Source organism: Vespa velutina, chromosome 4 (genome assembly GCF_912470025.1).
Source record: "Vespa velutina chromosome 4, iVesVel2.1, whole genome shotgun sequence".
NCBI classification, from domain to species: domain Eukaryota; kingdom Metazoa; phylum Arthropoda; class Insecta; order Hymenoptera; family Vespidae; genus Vespa; species Vespa velutina.
The window spans coordinates 1,814,924-1,834,923 of NC_062191.1; the positions used below are offsets into that span (position 1 = coordinate 1,814,924).

The 20,000-nt window shown below is 37.5% G+C and overlaps 1 protein-coding gene and 1 long non-coding RNA gene across 22 annotated transcripts in view; one reads left to right on the plus strand and one right to left on the minus strand.

The window, feature by feature from the left end:
• Positions 1 to 20,000, plus strand: part of LOC124948700 (zinc finger homeobox protein 3) — a 402,750-nt gene that overhangs the window by 193,529 nt on the left and 189,221 nt on the right. For 20 of the 21 annotated variants that reach the window (XM_047492682.1, XM_047492696.1, XM_047492681.1 and 17 more), the window contains one exon: positions 7,753 to 7,791. The gene's annotated coding sequence lies outside the window, so the exon portion shown is untranslated. Of the gene's footprint in view, positions 1 to 6,407; positions 6,639 to 7,752; positions 7,792 to 20,000 lie in introns of those variants that run through there. The other variant, XM_047492701.1, reaches the window with a different exon arrangement.
• Positions 621 to 1,864, minus strand: LOC124948703. The gene is made up of 3 exons (XR_007100806.1): positions 1,605 to 1,864; positions 833 to 978; positions 621 to 742 (listed from the first exon to the last, which is right to left on the minus strand). It is a non-coding gene; the product is annotated as an uncharacterized LOC124948703 (long non-coding RNA).

Consider the following 20,000-nt stretch of genomic DNA (forward strand, 5'->3'; position numbering starts at 1 on the left):
AAAATGAGAAAAAGGAAAAAGGTAAAAAAAAAAAGATAGGAAGAATATCAAAAGGGCAGAAGGAACAAGGGAAATATTATAAAGGGCTAAGGGCAAAACGATGGGGACCAGTCGATAAATTCCAATCGGCCTACTGGAATCCTAAGTCTAAATTCGGAATCATTCGGCCACCGGGTGCGGGTGCAAACCCCCCATAGATACTGAACCATTGTGTTTCGTACCTTTACCCCGTACGAGTTTGTCATAATTCTAGGAAAAGCCGATACTCGTCTACGTCTTTCCTCTCTCTTTATCGTTCTTTCTTTTATATATATATATATATATTTTCTTTTTCTTTCTCTTTTTTACTTTTTTTTTCTTTCTCCTTTTTTTTCTCTTCCTCTTTTTTAACAATGAGACGAAGAAAAATCTCATATATTTAATATATGGAAATGGGCATTTAATATCTTTTAAATATTTACGTGTAATGGATTTTTAGAAAAGGAAAATTGTTGGAAAAAAAAAAAAAAATGTTTTTTTATTGCTCAACACCTTACGTCGAAACTATCAAATATCGTGTACATACATTTCTATAACATATATATATGTGGAAATGTTTATAAATAATATTACAAATATTCACGCGTATGAAAAAAAAATTATATATATATATTTTTTTTTTTCTTTTCTTTTAAATGAAATACGAATTTTTATCGTTACCATCGTCGCCATTGAAGATATCCCGAAGAACGTTAAAATAAACCTGCGAAATATTTTATATCGTTCGTTTAGAAAAGTCAAGTCGTCGGTTGGGTATGGTTGAAAACAGAAAAGTAAGAAGAGTGACAGTCACCTGGCGTTGGTGGCAGGATGAAAGAAACGTGCTTTGTTTACACACCTGGGTGTCGTACGTGAACGGTCCATAACAGTAGCGTCGATCATGGCTAAGCGTAAAACTAAATCTGTTCTTTGCTCTTTCAACAATTCCTTCTCGTCTACCTGAAGGCAAAGGATAGAGAAGGCCCTTTGAGATGTTGAGATTTTGCGCGTTAATATATCTACCATCTATTATCGTAATAATGAAAAAGATTTTGAAAATGTAAAAGGAAAAGATCGTCGTGTGTATGTCAAGAGAATTGAAAAAAAAGTGAAAAAAAAAAAAAAGAAAAAAAAATTAAGAAAACGAAAAGATCCTTTTCAATTTCTTTTTCTTTTTTTTTTTTTTTTCCTTTACGATCGTAACGTCATTCATTCGATTTGACGATTATTCGGGTCATGTAAATGTAGAATAAAAAAAAAAAAAAAAAAAAAAAAAAAAAAAAAAAAAAGGATGATCCGTATAAATCTTTTTGTTCTTCTCTTTTCAATGACTTTGTTGTTCTTGATGTTCCTATTGCGAACGACATCTGGCGTTGGCACGGGCAATGGCTTTAGCTCGAGGGAATTGATTCTAAACGAGCCGCGGCCATAGACACGACCTAATCACTACGAGGATATTAGCTAATCTCGACCAATTAGACGTAATGGTTGGATTAAGACACGGGTCGCACGCATACTAAAAATTGAATATTATATAATCCGTGGACACGGACAGAGCATGTAATGTTTCCCACGTATGTACTTACGTATCGCGAGACATTAGGCGATCGTTAGACGGTCGGCTTCTTCTACCTACTACCATCGGACTCCATCTGAGTTGCTTTGCTGCTACGATATATCTATGTATAACAACGTCGTTTTGCTGTTTTATATACTTACGTGTGGGAGACCACACACTCATAGAAACGTACGAGACTAACTAACCACCGGAATGATTTTCTATGAGACATTATTTCCAAGGAAAACTTCGTTAGAAAGTCCTACGCGAGTAACAAGCCGCGATATATTAAATGATTTGTCCGAAATTGGAAAGCTTTATTAATTCGAATCGAATCGAATCGAAACGAATCTAATCTAATCTATGGGAATGCGCTCGATCGAAATCAAACAAAACGAAAGAAAAGAAAGCAAAACAAAATGAGAAGGAAAGAAATTTATTAATCCTTTCTTCTCCCATCGGTAATATCGATCGTTTAAGAAAAAAGAAAAAAGAAAAAAAAGAGAAATTAATTAAGGTGGGTCTAACTAAAGAGAGAGAGAGAGAGTGAAAAAAAAAAAAGAAAAGGAAAACAAAGAAAAGGAAAGAAAAAATTATTGGTCACGAGAATTAAAGAGAAAAAGGAAAAGAAAGGGGCAAAAAAAAAAAAAAAAGAAAAGGAAGTACCATCAGCGTCATTATCCTCGGTTGGAAAAATGTTATCGTCCGTAATAAAATTAGATAGGGACGTGATCGAAACGGGACATTCGGTCGTGAATGGAGATAGGATGGATCGTTCGAAACTTTTAATACTTGTGTGAAAAGAAAAAAAGAAAGAGAGAAGGGAAAATAAAATGATACAGGAAACAAAAAAAAAAGGGAAAGAAGAAGAGGAAGGGGAGAAAAAGAAAGAAAACAGAAAAAAAAAAAAAGAAAAGAAAAGAATCAATCTTGTCAATGAAACAATCGTTCGATTCGTTCATATAAGCGTATAGATAATGTTCAATATTGTTAGATGATAAATCATAGCAATGATAAAAACATAATATACGTAGGACATACAACGACGGAAAAAACGTACGGTCGAACGTAATTTCACGTTGTTCGTAAATCTCTGTTGGTGAATAATAGAGTAGATATACTAAAGTAGCCGGCCATGGCCGTTGTAATTAAAAAGACATGTAAATGTGAGATCGAATGAACATATATACGTGGGTGTCCACACATACACGCACATACACGCGTCCGCGTACATACATACATACATACATACATACAACGAGCACGATCGCGCTAATTACGTGTAATAAAAAAAGCAAGTTGGAAGCGTAACGATTGAAAGAGTAATCACGTAAGAGTACAGCACGTTTCGGTCTGTTGTATTATTGTTAGGCAACGAAAAAACTTACGAGGGAGGTAGAAGAAGAAGAAGAAGAAGAAGAAGAAGAAGAAGAAGAAGAAGAAGAAGAAGAAGAAGATGGAACAAAGTTTCCGACAAAGTGTGGTCGACGGGAATGAACCCAAACACACGTGTCACGTCTGTCGCCATCATTTCCCAGAATTATTACACATTTCTATGTCTCTCTCTCTCTCTCTCTCACTCTCTCTTTCTTTTTTATCAAATAAAGGATGAGCTTTCTCTTTCTTTCTTCATTTCTTTTTCTCTCCTTCTCCTTCTCCTTCTTCTTCTTCTTCTTCTTCTTCTTCTTTTTCCTTTTTTTTTTCGTTTGTATCTTTCTTTTTTTCTTTCTTTTTTTTCTTTTTTATTATCAAATAACACGATATAGGTATGGATATATTATACCTATCGATAATATGCTGCCTTCTCATGTGAAGGCGATGATTATACGTTTCGACCTTAAATAGAAGATAAAGGGCGAGGCACGAAGAAGAGAAAGCATTTTTCGTTTCGAAGACATCTGTGTTTATCGTCGGAACGGCACGAAAAAAGGAAACGCACCGGTTTCACTCTTCACGTTGGAAAGAAAGAAAGAAATAAAGAAAGAAAGAAAGAAAGAAACAGAAGTGAGGGAGAGATGGAGAGCGAGTGAGAAAGTGTGAGAGAAGGCCTACGTTTATTATCTTACCGTTCGACCGGTCCCAACGACGCCGGAGATAACGATAATCGTGGTGGACGTGCGAGTTCCGAGTTCCCTTCCGATTTTATTACGCGACGAGATAACGACGATGGTACCTACGATCAATGACGTCTGATAAATAAATAAAATCAAATCAAATAAAATAAAGTGAAATAAAAGTAAAATAGAAAAAAAGAAGAAAAAAAAATAAGAAAAGATAATATATACAATCGTTCTCTCTTCCGAGAGAAACTCTTTAAATGCACGAAGTATAATATAAGGGTAATAAATTTTATCATCGGCTTATCATTTTAGATCCTTTTTCTCACTTATATACATATACACACACACATATATATATATAATATATATATATATATATATATATATATATAGGGTCTAAGTTTTCAATTTATTAATTTATTTATTTATATATTTATTACTTCTCTTAATAATTCAATTTTTATTCGTACAAAAAAAAATATATATATACATATACATGTATATATATAAAATATATCCATAAAAATATTTAAGAGTTTAGATACATGTTTATATATATATATATATATATATATATACGTATAAAGAAAAACATGTGAAAGAGACAAAGTCGGAAGAGTCTGATCTTAAAAAGAGTCTAGAGTTTGGAACGAGGTGGATAAAGAAAAGTGGGGAGGGGGGGAGTTTGAGGGGTAAATGGGGATGAGGATGGGGATTGGCGGTGAGGCGAGGTGAAAAGGAAGGGAAGGGAAGAGGGAGGAGAGCTCACTCTCGTCCGGTTTGTCGGCGGTTGGACGACAAGCGTTCCCCAAACACAGAGGGACAAGGCCAACCCCTGGGGGTGGCAGGCAACAAGTGACCACAAGGCAGGACGCACACGGACAACAGAGCCGCGGGCCTCAGCTTTTCTCTTTCTTTCCATCTTTCTCTCTGGTTTTCTCTCTCTCTCTCTCTCTCTTTCTCTTTCTCTCTCACTCTCTCTGTTTAGTTCTATCTATCTTACTCTCACTCTCACTCTCACTCTCACTCTCTCTCTCTCTTTCTTATTTCCCGCGTGGTCGTCGACCACCAGGCAGCCGGTCGTTCGTCGAAGACGATCGATATATCGATCGTTCACGGGAAACAGCACGTCGAACACACGTCGTCGTTCGGAAACGTGTGTTGCCTGTGTGGTATGAAAGTAAAAGAGAGAGAGAAAGCGAAAGAGAGAGAGAGAGAGAGAGAGAGAGAGAGAAAGTGGGAGGGATTTGATCGGTGTCTTACGTGGGTTGCGGTAGGCCACGGACGTCCGTTCATTCGTCTTTCGTGCCCTTCGAAGGTCTAGCGATAGAAAAGAGAGAGAGAGAAAGAGAGAATGAGAGAGAGAGAGAGAGAGAGAGAGAGAGTATGTGCTGAATTCGTTCCACTTCGAAGGGCAAGGAACTCACTTTTTACTTGAACTCTAAAGAGAGAGAGAGAGAGAGAAAGAGAGAGTTAACAGTGTAAGATGATAACGTTCTTCAGTCTTACTCAGTGTTCTCGCAATCAGGGTTGCGTCTATCATGTAGTTCTTTATCATTAATATCCGATCACGAGGAGGAATAACTCTTTTTCTTTTTTTTTTTTTTTTTCTTTATCACTTTAAATGATCGATAATAGTCTTACGAATACATATTTGTAAGATTCACTCTGTGTCCATTCTGTCTTTCTTTTTCTTTCTTTCTTTCTTTTTCTCTTCTTTTCATTCTAGACGCACCTAACAAATTAAAATTTAGAGTTAATCATTTAGTGAGAAGTGAGAAGAAGATGAAGAAAAGAGACATTGAACTACGTAAGAATAAATCTATAATTGTCGAAATGAAAATAGCAGGGATTATGAAATAGACATTAATTTCGAATGGTAGAAATATGTCATGTTTCGGGTTTTGTTTTTTTTTTTTTTTTTTTTTTTCCTTAAAAAGAATCACCGTTGTTCATTAGAAAGGGGGTAAGAATGTAAGTAAAAAAGGAAATAAAAAAAAGAAAGAAAAAGAAAAAAGAAAAAAGAAAAGAAAGGAAAGAAAAATAAAAAAGAAACAAATCAAAAAAGAAAAAAAGAAAAAGGAGAAAAAAAGAAAAAAGAAACAAAATAACAAACACAAAAAAAGGGCATACCCTCTCGATGCCGCAGGAGTTAGTGGTTAAAGGAAAACACCCCGGCGGATTTCTTTCGTGTTTTACACGGCGGTGGCTCGACGTGGCAATGTTTTAGCGTATTGATCCGTTGGGGGTTTAGTCGAGTCGAGGGTGGTAAGAGTGGCGTCGTAGATGGTGGAAGAGGGTGGAAGGAGGATGGTCGCTGCGGGAAAGAAACGGGCGGTCAGTAAGGAGCGAGGGGTAGAAGAGGGTAAAAACTGGACGGCGGCACTTACTCGCTCATAATCACCCCACGAGCTGCTTCGAGCCGTTTCCACCCTCTCCCTCTCACTCTCACCCTCTTTCTCTCTCTCTCTATCTATCTATCTCTTTCTTTCTTTCTTTCACATATACACTCACGTTTTCCTTCTTCGAACCATCTCGAAGTTCGAACTTATATATATATATATATATACATATATATATATACATATACAGACTCATACATGTACGTAATACGTGTGCGAGGTTAAGTGCACGCACAGACGTAACTACCACACAAATATACGACCCCTTTTCTCTCTTCCCCCTTCATTTTTTTTATCTTTTCTCTTTTTTTTTCTTCTACGAAATCTTCTCTCTTTCTTCTCTTTGGAGCGTTACTGTTCACGTGCTTCGGTAGGTAGATAGGTAAGGTATCTACTTCGTTCAAGTTGCACCTGTTTTCCGTGAGCGCATCGTTTTCAAAATCGTTGCATCTTTTTCCATTGAGCTTTTGTGTTGGTAATTGAACTAGATGAGAAAAGTGCAATACCCAGAAGAAAAAGAAGAAGAAGAAGAAGAAGGAGAAAAAAAATTCAATGTATTGTCGTTTGTTCATCGTCGGATATTAATTTACAATTACAGACGTAATATTTCTAATTATTTGTATCTTATATTTGATTGTTCACATTTGCGAAATTTTTTTCTCATTATTCATTTCATAATTCCGAATAAAATAGATTATTATTCTTAACGAGTACGAACCATGAGATTAGAGATTTATTGATAGAAAGATCCGACAATGGAAGAGAGAGAGAGAGAGAGAGAGAGAGAGAGAGAAAGAGAGAGAAAGAAAATATCGTAACGTCGACGTGGCGAAGACGACGCGAATCGATAAGTACTACTGGCGAGCGAAGTAACGCGGCAGCCCTATAGCAGCTACCTCGGCCACCCCTTTTTACCTATGCACACCCTTAAATAATTGCGGCTCGTTCGCGCAAATTATCCCGCGGGGTTTCCGCGTCGGCTAAAGTAAAATATAATGATACGGCTAGCTCGTCGCGCGTGCGTTACTATGTGCGTGCTTCTATGTAATGCGAGTTTCTAAACATTCTCTTATACTTATATACGTACACATACACACACATATATATATATATATATATATATGTGCATGCGCGTGTTTGTCTATGTGTTCATATAAAATTCTTATATACGCGTATTCATTTATACTCTCTCATGAATATATTCTCATATATATATATATATATATATATATATATATATATATATTTGGTTGATTAGTATTTGAATTTATGCGTTTCTGTGTATGAACATTATGCCGGACACTTACACGGATTGGTACACATAAAAAGCCTTTTCGAGAACTCGTCTCTCGATACTCTCGAACGTTTACACGTAACGCAAAGTGTGAACACCCGTTTACACGAGCGGCTCATCGTAAAATTCAAGAGCGAAATAATGAGCGTGTGTTTGCTTATCGCCTACGTAAAAGAGTAAAGAAGAAGAGAACCACTTCTCTTTCCTCTTCTTTCGTCTATCACCGAAGACCGAATGAGGAAGAGGAAAGTGAAAGAAAGAAAGGAAAGGAAAAAAGAAAAGAAAAGAAAAAAAAAAAAAAGAGAAGTAAAAAAGTTACGAGAGAGATTCTTCTCGTGGCGTAATCTTCCCGCGATCTTATACCAGTCTACCTCCTGTAATTCTAATGTTACATCTTTTTCTCTTTTTTCTTCATTTCAGACGGAGTCTCCGGTTCTTCTATGCTGTCGAACCTATTTGGTGAGTGATTCATAGATAAACTAAACACTTTCTCCGTTAAACGATATCTACGATAAGTTTATGAACTTTGCTTTACGATTATAGAGGAACTTCGCCTTTAAATTTAGCCTTAAAAATATTTTTCTTTGGGAAAAACGAAAAGTCTTTTTTACAGGTATAGACAAAAATTATTCACATAGAAATATCTTGTCGTATTCTCTGTCTCTCTCTCTCTCTCTCTCGCTCTCGCTCTCCTTCTTCAAGTGTAATCTACGATAATCTTGATGTTTTAATTGCATCATTGTTGTTCTTTTTTTTTTATTCGTTCTTTTTTTCCTTCGAGAAAAATATTCGGTCGCAAAGATTATTTGAAAAAAAGAAAAAACAAATCTTATATCGCATACCTTCGACGTATAGTACAAGCAAAAAAAATATATATATATATATACATATTCGAAATGCAATATGATAATTCTTCCTCCCCCTCTCCTCCTCCTCCTCCTTCAAAGTACTGTGAACGTAAAAACAAGATAAAATATAAAAGATATCTGCGAACTAACAAGTCTGTCTTTTTACCTTTTTCACTTTTGTTCCTTTTTTCTTAAAAAGAAAACGACTAAGAAAATTACATAATCCCAAATAGCTCCGTTATCAGAGATACATGGAGAAAGAAGGAGAGAAAGAGAGAGAGAGAGAGAGAGAGAGAGAGAGAGAGAGAGAGAGAGGAACGTGATAGGAAATTGTGATCACGATTGATAATCAAAAAAAAAAAAAAAAAGGGTAACCAAAGGTAGAATATACCGTGTTAATTAAAAATACGAGTTGGGGAAATGTCGTAAAGTTTGAAAAGGAGATTTTCAATCTAAGGCGAGGGCGGAGGAAGAAGAAACAGATCGTAGCATGATCGCGAAGAAGTATGGTATACAGGATAAAGCCAACGAACCAAACAACCAACCAACCAACCAACCAACCAACCAACCAACCAACCAACCAACCAATGAACCAACCAGTTAACCATCTAGCTAGCTAGAAAGCTAGCTAGGCTTGTCCTTCTCGTCTTGGTCTCTCTCTCTCTCTCTCTCTCTCTCTCTTTTTCCTTTCAACTATCTTTATCTCTTTCTTTCTTCCTTTCTTTCTTTTCTTTCTTTCTTTCTTTCTTTCTTTCTTGGTGTAAACGCAGTCGTGTAACACACCCGAGGTGGTCGTTGGGTACGCGCGTGCGATTACTTACTCTCCGCCGGCGAATTAACGACGAATCACCGATGGGAAAACCGGTTGCCCGGACGCGAACGAACGGCACGCAGCCTAACGACTTCTCTCCTCGACTTCAACGGGCATTCCAACGGCACGAGTTTGCCCCGCGACGCGAATTAATGGAAACACGCCGCGGCATGCCGTACGCGCTGATAAAGCGGAACGTAGACCGAACCGAACGAACGAACGAACGAACGTACGTACGTACGTACGAACGTATGCAACGTAAACGCAAACGTTAACGCAACGACCGTCTTTCTCTTTCTCTCTTTTCTTCTTCCTCTTCCTTCTTCTTTCTTCTTCCTTTTTCTTCTTCGTTCGATCCGCCTCGTCGCGCTTCGAATTAAACGATTCCGTGTTAACGCCCGCTTCTCTCTCTCTCTCTCTCTCTCTTTCTCTCTTTCTATCTCTATCTGGAAAATATTTGAGAAAGCCACTGATATCTATCGTTCTTCCGTAAGCATACGTTTTTCCCAATCTTTTCGTCTTTGAGGGCCGTTGAAAGATCTGCTGCGGGTATACATATCTTTCTCTCTTTCTCTTTCTCTCTCTCTCTCTCTCTCTCTCTCTCTCTGTCTCTCTGTCTCTCTGTCTCTCTGACTGTCCCTCTGCCTCTTATGTTTCGTTCTATCTCTTTTACTCTTTTTGGCCTTTTGCGTTTTGCACGTACCACGAACGAAGATATCGAGATTCTCTCCTTTACTTTAGTCTTAATTATTTTACTATCTATTCGCGTGCCTTTCTTCTTCCTTCTTATTCTATTCCGATGGGATAATTATTTGTAACAGCTTACGACAGAAAGCGATAAGGAAGAGAGAGAGAGAGAGAGAGAGAGAGAGAAACTAGAAACTCGTTGAAATTAAATAGGGAACGGAATTAGGTACGTTATAATGATTAATAATAGAACAAATTGAGTAATGTTACGATATCGTAGAATGATCTATCCGAGTAGTAACAAACTTGACTCTCTTCGTATATAGAAAATTGATGAAAACTAATAATAAATATCAGTTCAGTTTTATATATAATACCTAACCAAGTCATATATTATTTCTGTCACGTTTGTTAAGCTGTTTATGTATGTGTACTTAATGATAATCGGTAAAAAAAAAAAAAGAGAAAGAGAGAGAGAGAGAGAGAGAGAGAATAAGGAGGAAAGATGGTACGATATGCTTCGTCGAGTTTACGTTCGTCCTTTTTCATTAGGATTTCCTCTTTGGCTTAGGTCAATGGCACGATTCGATTGAAAAATATCGTTCAAAAAAGGAATGTAACCCGTTAACCTGTAAATTGATTTTTCTAAAAAAAAAAAAAAAAGAAAAAAAAAGGAAAAAAAGAACAAAAAAGAATAAGAAAGAAAAACGAAAATAAAATTACAAAATCGAAAAGAAAAGAAGAAGACAAGAAAACAAAAAAAAAAAAAAAAAAAAAAAAAAAAAAAAAAAAAAAAGAAAGAAGAAGAGAAAGAAGACGAAGACGTAAGGGGAAACAAAAAGAAAGAAAAAAAAAAAGAAAAAAAGGAAAACAATAAAAAAAGGACGGAAACACAAACGCGTCGACTATCTCGATAACGATCACTCGATGGCTTTCGGTCACGCATAGGTACACGCTCGTATTCTTACACACACACACACACACACACATACACACAACGTACACGCACGCACGCATGCCCCTTACGTCCCACGCTTTTGATTTAAAAGTAACATCCGCGGATTTGTATCGTTACGCGCGGTAATCGTTCGAGATGTATAAAATAAGCGCTTGGAAGGCCTGAGCCTTTCCGTAATTGAATTACTACAAGCAAATCGCGTTATTTCGTATTCTCTACTGGTGTGTATGTGACGGTATCTGTATGTGTGTGTGTGTGTATGTGTGTATGTGTCATTATGTATGTGCGTGTGTGTGTGTGTCTAACGAGCGACGGAACGACATTCCGATGGGCGCACGAGTTTGTCTCTTGCCAGGCGAATTAATGGAAATGTTCCGGCTCAAGAAGCCCCGACCATACGGGAACAGGTATATGTCTCTATTGGCGTTTACTAAATTCGCATAGTTCTCGCTTACCCTCGAGAGATTATTCAATCTTCGATCGACTATTTCCTTTGGGTATAATAAATTGGGTTCAAGGTTACACAAGATACAACGACGATAACGACAATAATAATAACAAGAAAAGAATCGACGAGACACGTCCGACCGGAGAGTGAAAGAGAGAGAGAGACAGATTCGTTTATTATTTTTCTTTTTTTTTTTTTTCTTTTTTCTTTTGGTTTCTTTTTCTCCCCAATTTGAAAAATAATCCGTACGCGTATATAAATATTATACCTAAGGGAACAGGCAAGACGTATTTATTTTTTTGTTTTGTTTCTCTTTTATCACATGTACGTACAATATTTACAATCATCTTAGATTGTACGTACGTACGTACGTATGTACGAGCTCTTATACATCAAGGAGAAATATTTATGCAAACAAACCGAGCGTATAAATCATCGACCCAATAACCGTGACCCCGTGGGGTTTTGTATATCGTGAATTTGGCTTGATGGCGCACAGTAGCAATCAGGTCGTCCCAGAGTAAACGTCGTTTTTAGAATGGCTGACTTAGCTTCGGATTTTAATTTAAGGACTTTAATTTAATTTTATTTCTCGCTTATAACTTTCTCTTATATCAAGAACACATCTGCACATATATATACATATATGTATATATGTATGTGTATATACATAATATATATATATATATATATCTCACTCTATTATTGGATATTAGATTTTCATAATTAAAGAGCCGTCGTATAAATAAAGATATCTAAACCTCTATATCGAATATATAAATACGATAAGAACATTATATAAATAATATGAACAAATGAAAATTGTTACGATTGGACGAATTAATATTACGTAAATGTTATTATATTATTTTTCGTTCTAGGACATAGTAATCAACATTCTCTCATAGATAATAAATATTTTTTTTTGTCGATAAAAAGAAACGACACCGATATTTCTTATTCTTTTAAGTTAGCGAAATTCGTGTTTCTTTGACCGAAGGTTCGAGGTTAAAGAAGGAAGGAAAGAAAGAAGGGGAAAAAAAAGAAAGCGCAAGAAAGAAAGAAAGAAAGAAAGAAAGAAAGATTTCCTCGAAGACGCGCGTAATCGCGACGTAGGAGCAAATTAGGCTGGCTTCAAGCTGCCTTTTACCGCCTAACGACTTCGCCGAGCATTCCAATGGTACGAGAGAGAGAGAGAGAGAGAGAGAGAGAGAGAGAGAGAAAGAGAGAAAGAAAGAAAGAGAGAGGTTGCCTCGCAACGCGAATTAATGGAAACACGCCGCGACATGCCGTATGCGCTGATAAACCGGAACGTCCATTCCACGCACCTCCGCTCGAACGCCACAATGCGTTCCACTCCTTTGCGTTGGATTAAGCGATTTGCGTGAGGGCGCGCGCGCGAGCGAGCGAGCGCTCATATGCGCTAACATAGGCGCATGCGCAACGACACGTGACGTAGCATTTTCGTGAAATCATAAGTCTCCTCTTACCGAACCTCTTTTATTATCCTTTTTTTTTTCTTTTTTTACGTTCTTTCTTCTCTCTCTCTCTCTCTCTCTCTCTCTCTCTCTCTCTTTTCTTTTTTATTTCTTTTTTTTTTTTTTTTTATTTTTTTTTCTATTTGTTTATACAAAGGTGAACCCAACAAACCACCGGCTACATATCCTCCCTCCCTTCTTCTTTCGTTCGACAAAATTGTTCGATAGGTTAAATCGTTTATCGTGACTTATTGCAATTCGTTTGATTAAATTAGAAAACGAAATTAACATTCGGAGAGAGAGATAGAGAGATAGAGAGAGAGAAAGAGAGAGAGAGAGAGTAACCTCATCCACAAAGTTCCTTTCTAATTAACTTAAGTAATAGCAAATTTCGTTTGGTACTTCTCGAGAATCGTTACGTTAATCGAAAACAATCCCCACTTCTTCTTCTTTATCTTCTTCTTCTTCTTCTTCTTCTTCTTCTTCTTCTTTCTCGTTTACTTCGACGGCAAAGGCAAATCACCGAGAGATCATTTGTACTCTTTTTCTCTCTCTCTCTCTCTCTTTTTTTTTTTTTTCTTTCTTTTTTCGTTTCCTCCTTCTCCTCCTTTTTCGACACATATGTAGGAGTTAGGTATCGTTGATTTTATCGATGGCACCGCGAACGAGAGAAAGAGAGAGAGAAAGAAAGAGAGAGAGAGAGAGAGAGAGAGAGAGAGAGAGAGATCCTTTTCCGATCGAATTAAAAAAGTTCATGGCAACGTTTGATAATCGCATTGGTCCAATGGTAAATCTAATAGGACGTTGTTTTAGCGAGTAGATATACTCAGGTATAGATAGTGTTTTATGCCTTTAACGGATCTCTTCGTCCTTTTTCTCTGATATCTTTGACCTCTTCACGGTTTTTCAAATTAAAGGAGATATAAGAAAAAAGAAAAGGAAACGAGAGAGAGAGAGAGAGAGAGAGAGAGAGAGAGATAAGTAAATAAATAGATTAATAGATCATTTATCGTCGCATTGTCATTGGAAATTAACCGCTACGAATCTCCTTGATTTACTGTGTCAGATTGATTCGTATAAAAAAGTCAATATAATCTTTTTTTTTTGTAAATTCTCTCTCTCTCTCTAGCACACACGTACGTCATAGTAGAAGAAGAAGAAGAAGAAAAAAGTACAACGTAAATAAGTAAAGCGAGCGAGGAATAATCTAAGAGAGAAAAAGAAAAACGAAAAAAGAAAAAAAGAGAAAAGAAAAAAAAAGAGATATAAAAAGAAAAGCCAGAGAAAGAGAAAAAGAAGATGAAGAAGAAGAAGAAGAAGATAGAAAGAAAGAAAGAAAAAAAAAGAAAGGACTTACTGTCGCATAAGTCGTTACACTTTGTCGCTACTTATACGTATGATTTACCGCATCGTCGATTCCGCGTCGCGAATTTGCAACTTCTTTTCATAGAAATAATACGATGGTGGTGTGGTGGTTTTTGTGATCGTTTCCTCGTCGGCAACTAGGAAAAACGATTCCTGGTGGTTGTCCGCGCTCCTCCTAGCGATTTTCCTCGGTGAAGCTTCATTTCTATAAAACGACAGATGCTTAAGCGCGAGAGTGCGTGCACTAAGCGAGAAAGAGAGAGAAAGAGAGAGAGAGAGAGAGAGAGAGAGAGCACAGCAGACCAGACCAGAGCAAAGCAGAGCAGAGCAGAGCAGAGCAGAGCAGAGCAGAGCAGAGCAGAGCAGAGCAGAGCAGAGCAGAGCAGAGCAGAGCAGAGCAGAGCAGAGTAGAACAGAGCAAAGTAAAATGAAGCAAAGTGAAGTAAAGCAAAGCGAAGCAAAGCAAAACGAGGCAAAGCAAAGCATTAACGACTTCTCTTTTCTTCTCTCTCTCTCTCCCTCTCTCTCTCTCTCTCGCACAGTAACCACTAATGGACATTCCGCCCGATGATTTTATTTCGCGATTTGGATTAATGGAAACACGCTGGCATCTCACGTTCGCAGCAACGAACGGAACGACGTTTCTACCACCCTCTTCCCCACTCGCCCACGATCTCCTCTCCCGCCACCCCTCGCCCCCCCCTTTTCACACCCCCACTCATCCTTCACTCTTTTTCTCGTTTCTTTCGTCCTCTCTTTTTTACCAACAGAAATGCCATCACCGACTTGGTACGAGAACTTGCCATGTCGCCTCTTCTTCCTACCCCTTGCGCCGTCTCCCGTTCGCTTGTAACTCCTCCATTACGTCAAGTATCTCCCTTACTACTTTTACATCGCTCGATTTTTCTTACACTTGTATATTACATACACAGTATATCGTTCTGTAAATGCTATATAATGCACATTGATTTCTCGTTCGAAGAAAATGTCTAAGCTTATTATTGGAATTGCTTATTGGGTGTATTAATAACGTCACGTTTGTCCGTATCTTTCCGTAATATTTCTTATTAATTATTTTTCTTTTTCTTTTTCTCTTTGTTTTTTTTTTTTTTTTCTACTTCAAGTTCGTACGTATACGCTCCGTTTGTATCCTATCGCATATTACGCGCCAATACGTATACATGCGTATGTGCGTTTACGGGGGAATTTAGGTAAAGGACGAATCCAATAGATTTCATTTCTTTCGTTTCTCATTTAATTACTTACTATATAATCTCGTTATTTGTTCAATTAATTATATCGTAGTTTATAATGTATTTCCATGAAAGTGAATAGATTATCATTCTATTAATGAACTTTCTTTTTTTCTTATACGTTAATCAGTTAGCCTCTACGTTAATGATATATTATATCGAGGTATCGTCACGATCTGATACGTAGTGCGAGTTTGAACAAAGGAAAAAAAAAAAGGAGAAAAAAGGGGAGAAAAAAACAAAAAAAAAAAGAAAAAGAGAGAGAGAGACAGAGAGAAAATGTTGTTTCTACCGCAAGCGATGAGATCGGAAGAAAGAAAAGAAAAGAAAAAAAAACAAAAAAAAAACCAAGAAAAAAAACAAGAGGAGAAATAAGGAAACATAGAAAAAAAGATTTCGTCCCAGATATTAATGATGAAGTATGAGTATAAGAAATATTGAGAATAAATCGTTAAACCAAGGATACCGTCGTGTCTCTCGGTAATTCTGTTCCTTCGTTAATTCCCCGGTGGCCCCGTGCTAAATTATCACCAGGCACTCGAATTAGCAAAACGAACAGGTAATACGTACGATTCAGAACTGGTAGAACGACGATGAAATGAAATGTATTGAATGGATATGTACAATAAGTATTTACGATCGTTTGTTACCAATAACAATAACAACAACTACGATGAGTACGATGAGGACAACAACAACAACAACAACAACAACAACAAGAATAATCTATCGTAACGTTCGAATGAGTTAGAGAAAAATAGATAGATATATTCTCGTTGTAATCCAGAGTCGCATATTGTTTCACCGACGGAAGTCACTCTTTTATTACGAGACACTTCCTGTTCTCTATAGGATACCATACTAACGTAGTATGTAGGTATATATATATATATATATATATATATATATATATATATATGTACCTGTTTACACCGTGTACCGTGCCACGTGAACACGCGTACCTGTCTTTCTCTTTTTCTCTCTTTCTCTCTTTCTCTTTCTTTCTTCAACTCGACTCTCCTTCCTTTTATTCTCTCGACAGGTAAACCTGCTCAGCTGCGACAGGAGCACACACTGTCGGCCGCACGCAACCTCCCGCGTGCTTTCTCGGGTCGTCTTCTGTAATTAGGGGGACCAACGTTAATTTCTATAACAGAAAAAAGGCGAGGCGGAAACTCGAAACGTGCATTGAGTCGAGGACACGACGCGCGAGTTCTTTGGTTGTAACTAATATTGATGAACGCGTGCATACATACATACGTGCGTGCATGCGTGCGTGCATGCGTGCGTGCGTGCATGCATGCATGCATGCATCCATGAGTGTATAGGTATATGTGTGTATGAGAGAGAGAGAGAGAGAGAGAGAGAGAGAGACAGAAGAACAAATCGGAGCGCGTTTCTGTCGCTTCGCTGGCCTAATTGCGCACCACGAATTCCGGTAATTATCATAATTGCCTCGCCGGCTCCGTCACGCCCGAATCGACTCTCGCGGTTCTTTTCCGTCTCTCTCCCTCTCTCTCTCTCTCTCTTTCTCTCTTTCTCTCTCTCTCCGTCTCTCTCTCTCTTGATTACTTGTTCGCTTGCTTCTTTCGTGTGTCTCCTGATCGAAAACTTTTTCTTTTTCTTTCTTTCTCTTTCTTTCATCTTTCTTTCTTTCTTTCTTTCTTTCTTTCTTTCTTCCTTTCTTTTTTGTTTTTCTTTATCTCCTTTTTATCTTTTTTTTTTGTTTGTTTCATTTCTTTCTTTCTTTCTTTCTTTCTTTCTTTCTTTCTTTCTTTCTTTCTTTACACCATTGACGTGTCCAATTTTGTATCACCTCTCTCTCGTATTAAGATAATTTGCAAACACACGAAAAGACCGCGGAATTCATCCATGAAACACCTGTCCTTCCTTCCTTCCTTCTTCTTCTTCTTCTTCATCTTCTTCTTCTTCTTCTTCTTCTTCATCGTCATCGTCGTCATCGTCGTCATCGTCGTTTTCGATGATCCAACCGAAACGAGAAGATTCCTTCTCTTCGTCTCGTTTTATTTCGTTGATTATGCAAGAAAAAAGAAAGAAGAAGAAAAGAAAACAAGAAAAAAAAGAGACAAAAAAAGAAAAGAAAAGAAAGGACAAGAATCAATAATGACTCCAAGTAAATTTATTCACTCAAAAATTAAAATGGTCTGTCATATTTTCTTTAATTGGAAATCAAGTTTTTATCTTATTCATGAATTGTTTCAAGCACCTTTGACATATCAAGGATAGGATGAGCAGCACAAAAAAAAAAAAAAAGAAGAAAATAACAGAAAGTAATGAATGCTGACGTCGTCGTTCGTTATGATCACTATCGATTAGTCACTTGTAAATTTATACCGTCGATTAGAGAAATCCACGAGACGATATCCTTCATTAATAACTCCAAGCAAACGGCTCATTACCTTCTCGGTGATAGAACAAAATAGCCATTGCTTTGATGCGAGCGTAAGAGAGAAACAGAGAGAAAAAGAGAAAGAGAGAGAGAGAGAGAGGGAGAGAGGGAGAAAGAGAGATAGAAAGAGAAGAAGAGAGATGAGAGCTGTGTGAGGTGCAATGAAGCGTATTATATGATGAAAAGAAAACGAGAATGAGAAAAAGAAAGAGAAAGAGAGAGAGAGAGAAAGAGAGAGAGAGAGAGAGAGAGAGAGAGAGAGAGAGATATTGAAAGGATAAAGACAAGAGGATGTCCTCGTATTAATAACGAATGATTACTTGTTTCTTAATTAATAACTTTGAAAATGAATTTCCTTAGACAAATTTACTTGTTATTATTATCATCAGATATTATTATTATTATTATTATTATTATTATTATTATTATTATTATTATTATTGTTGTTATTGTTTTTGTTGTTGTTGTTATTATTTGTGATAAGAGGTGAACGAAGATGGTACGTTGGTTCCTTTTGACGGAGACACATTATAAGTTTTTCTCGAGGGTTAATTTCGCCGACGATGGCGAAATCTTCGTCTCTTCGTCTTCCTTTCTTCCTCTTATTCCTCTTTTCTTATTTTTCACCATCGTAGCTCCTTCAACGTCCTCGGTTTCTACCCTCGCGTTCACGGTCCAGCTCGAAACGCGTAAGAGTTGGTAGCGGCAGCGTCTCTATGGTTAATTAAACGCATAGATCAAGCGGCTGGCTCCTCCTTATTTTCTACTCCTTCCTTGCCCCCCATCCTTTCTTCCTTCTTGCACTTTCTTCTCTTCCTTCTTCAAACCTTCTATCTCTCTCTCTCTCTCTTACTCTCTCTCTCTCTCTCTCTCTCTCTCTCTCTCTCTCTCTCTCTCTCTCTTTCTGTCTTCGAGATCCTTCCGTAAATGCGCGCACGCTCCTTCCGCCTTCCAAGAGAGAACAAGTATACCAACGTGTGTATGTTTGTGTGTTCATGTATACGCCCGTGTGCATACGTGTATATATATATATATATGTGTCTGTGTACGTTTGTACTTGTATGTGTTGTAAGTATACAAGTACGTGTGCTCCTTCGTTTTGCACTGCAGGGCCGTAACAAAAAAATTATGGCTAGCGCACGAGCTGATATACGCGCTAAGTAACGGTCTGGCACGCGTAATTGCCAACATACGTCAGAGTTGTGGAAGGGTGAGATTAAGAAGGATCGGATCGATGTAAGCTTTCCTCGCTATTTCAATTTTCCTATTAATATCTTAAGATTTATATCGTGTTAGGTAGTTCATCGACTTGAAACGGTCGGTCGTAATTATTCGAAAGAAAATCTGAGCAGAAGAAAAAGAACGAGAGAGAGAGAGAGAGAGAGAGAGAGAAATGGAACGAAAGAAAGGAACGAATAAACGATTTATTTATTAATTAAATTTTATAATTTCTTTTTCCTTTTTTCCTTTTTCTTTCTTTCTTTCTTTTTTCCTCTTTACTACGTCGTAGAAACTCGCGCAATCTTTATCTTTCCTGTGTGCCTAGTTTTTCGTCTTCTCTTTTATCTTCTTTCTTTTTTTTTTTCTTTAATAATAATAATAATAATAATAATAATAATAATAATAATAATAATAATAATTACGAGACAATAATAATACATATTACGATAAGTGCATAAGAGAGTCGATGATACCTGAATCGTGAATACGTCCCTGAAAGATCGGGGGTGGTCGAGAGCCAACTAAGGAGAATGAGGTAGAGAAGAGGGTGGGAGGGAGGGAGGGAGGGTTGAGACGGCAGAGCAGAGAGGATATTCTTATGAATCGATGAAAGAACCGCGAGCATGCGCGCCGGAATCTTAATAACTCATGCGATACCCCAACTACCCCTCCCCCCCCCTCTTCCTCCTCCTCCTCCTCTACCCTATCCCCTTTCTCCCTGTTATCCAACCCCCTGTTATCAAGACCCGCTGCCTCTTTTCTACGAGAACCTGGGAACAGATACGCCGTTATTATATGCGCGCAGCCCAGGAGCGGCGCAAAACGAGCTAGGGTCCGGGCATTCCGAGCATATTCGAACCGCATTAAGGAATAAGAGAGAAAGAGAAAGCGAGAGAGAAAGAGAGGGAGAGAAAGTGATTGAAGAAGAGTTCTTCGTCTTCCTTTAGTCTTCGAATTTTGCCTTCGAAAATTCGATTCTACGAGATATCGAAATTCCAGAAATTCAAAGAAAAACTTATATCGATATATACACGAGTAATCTGTGCGTATGTGTGTTCGTGTACGTGTATGTACCTGTAACTACGTGTAAAACTGATCGTATAAAATCTATCAAAATTTTTTATACACTTATTTTATGCCCCTCCATGAGGTAATTCGAAAAGAAAAAAAAAAAAAAAAAGGAAAAAAA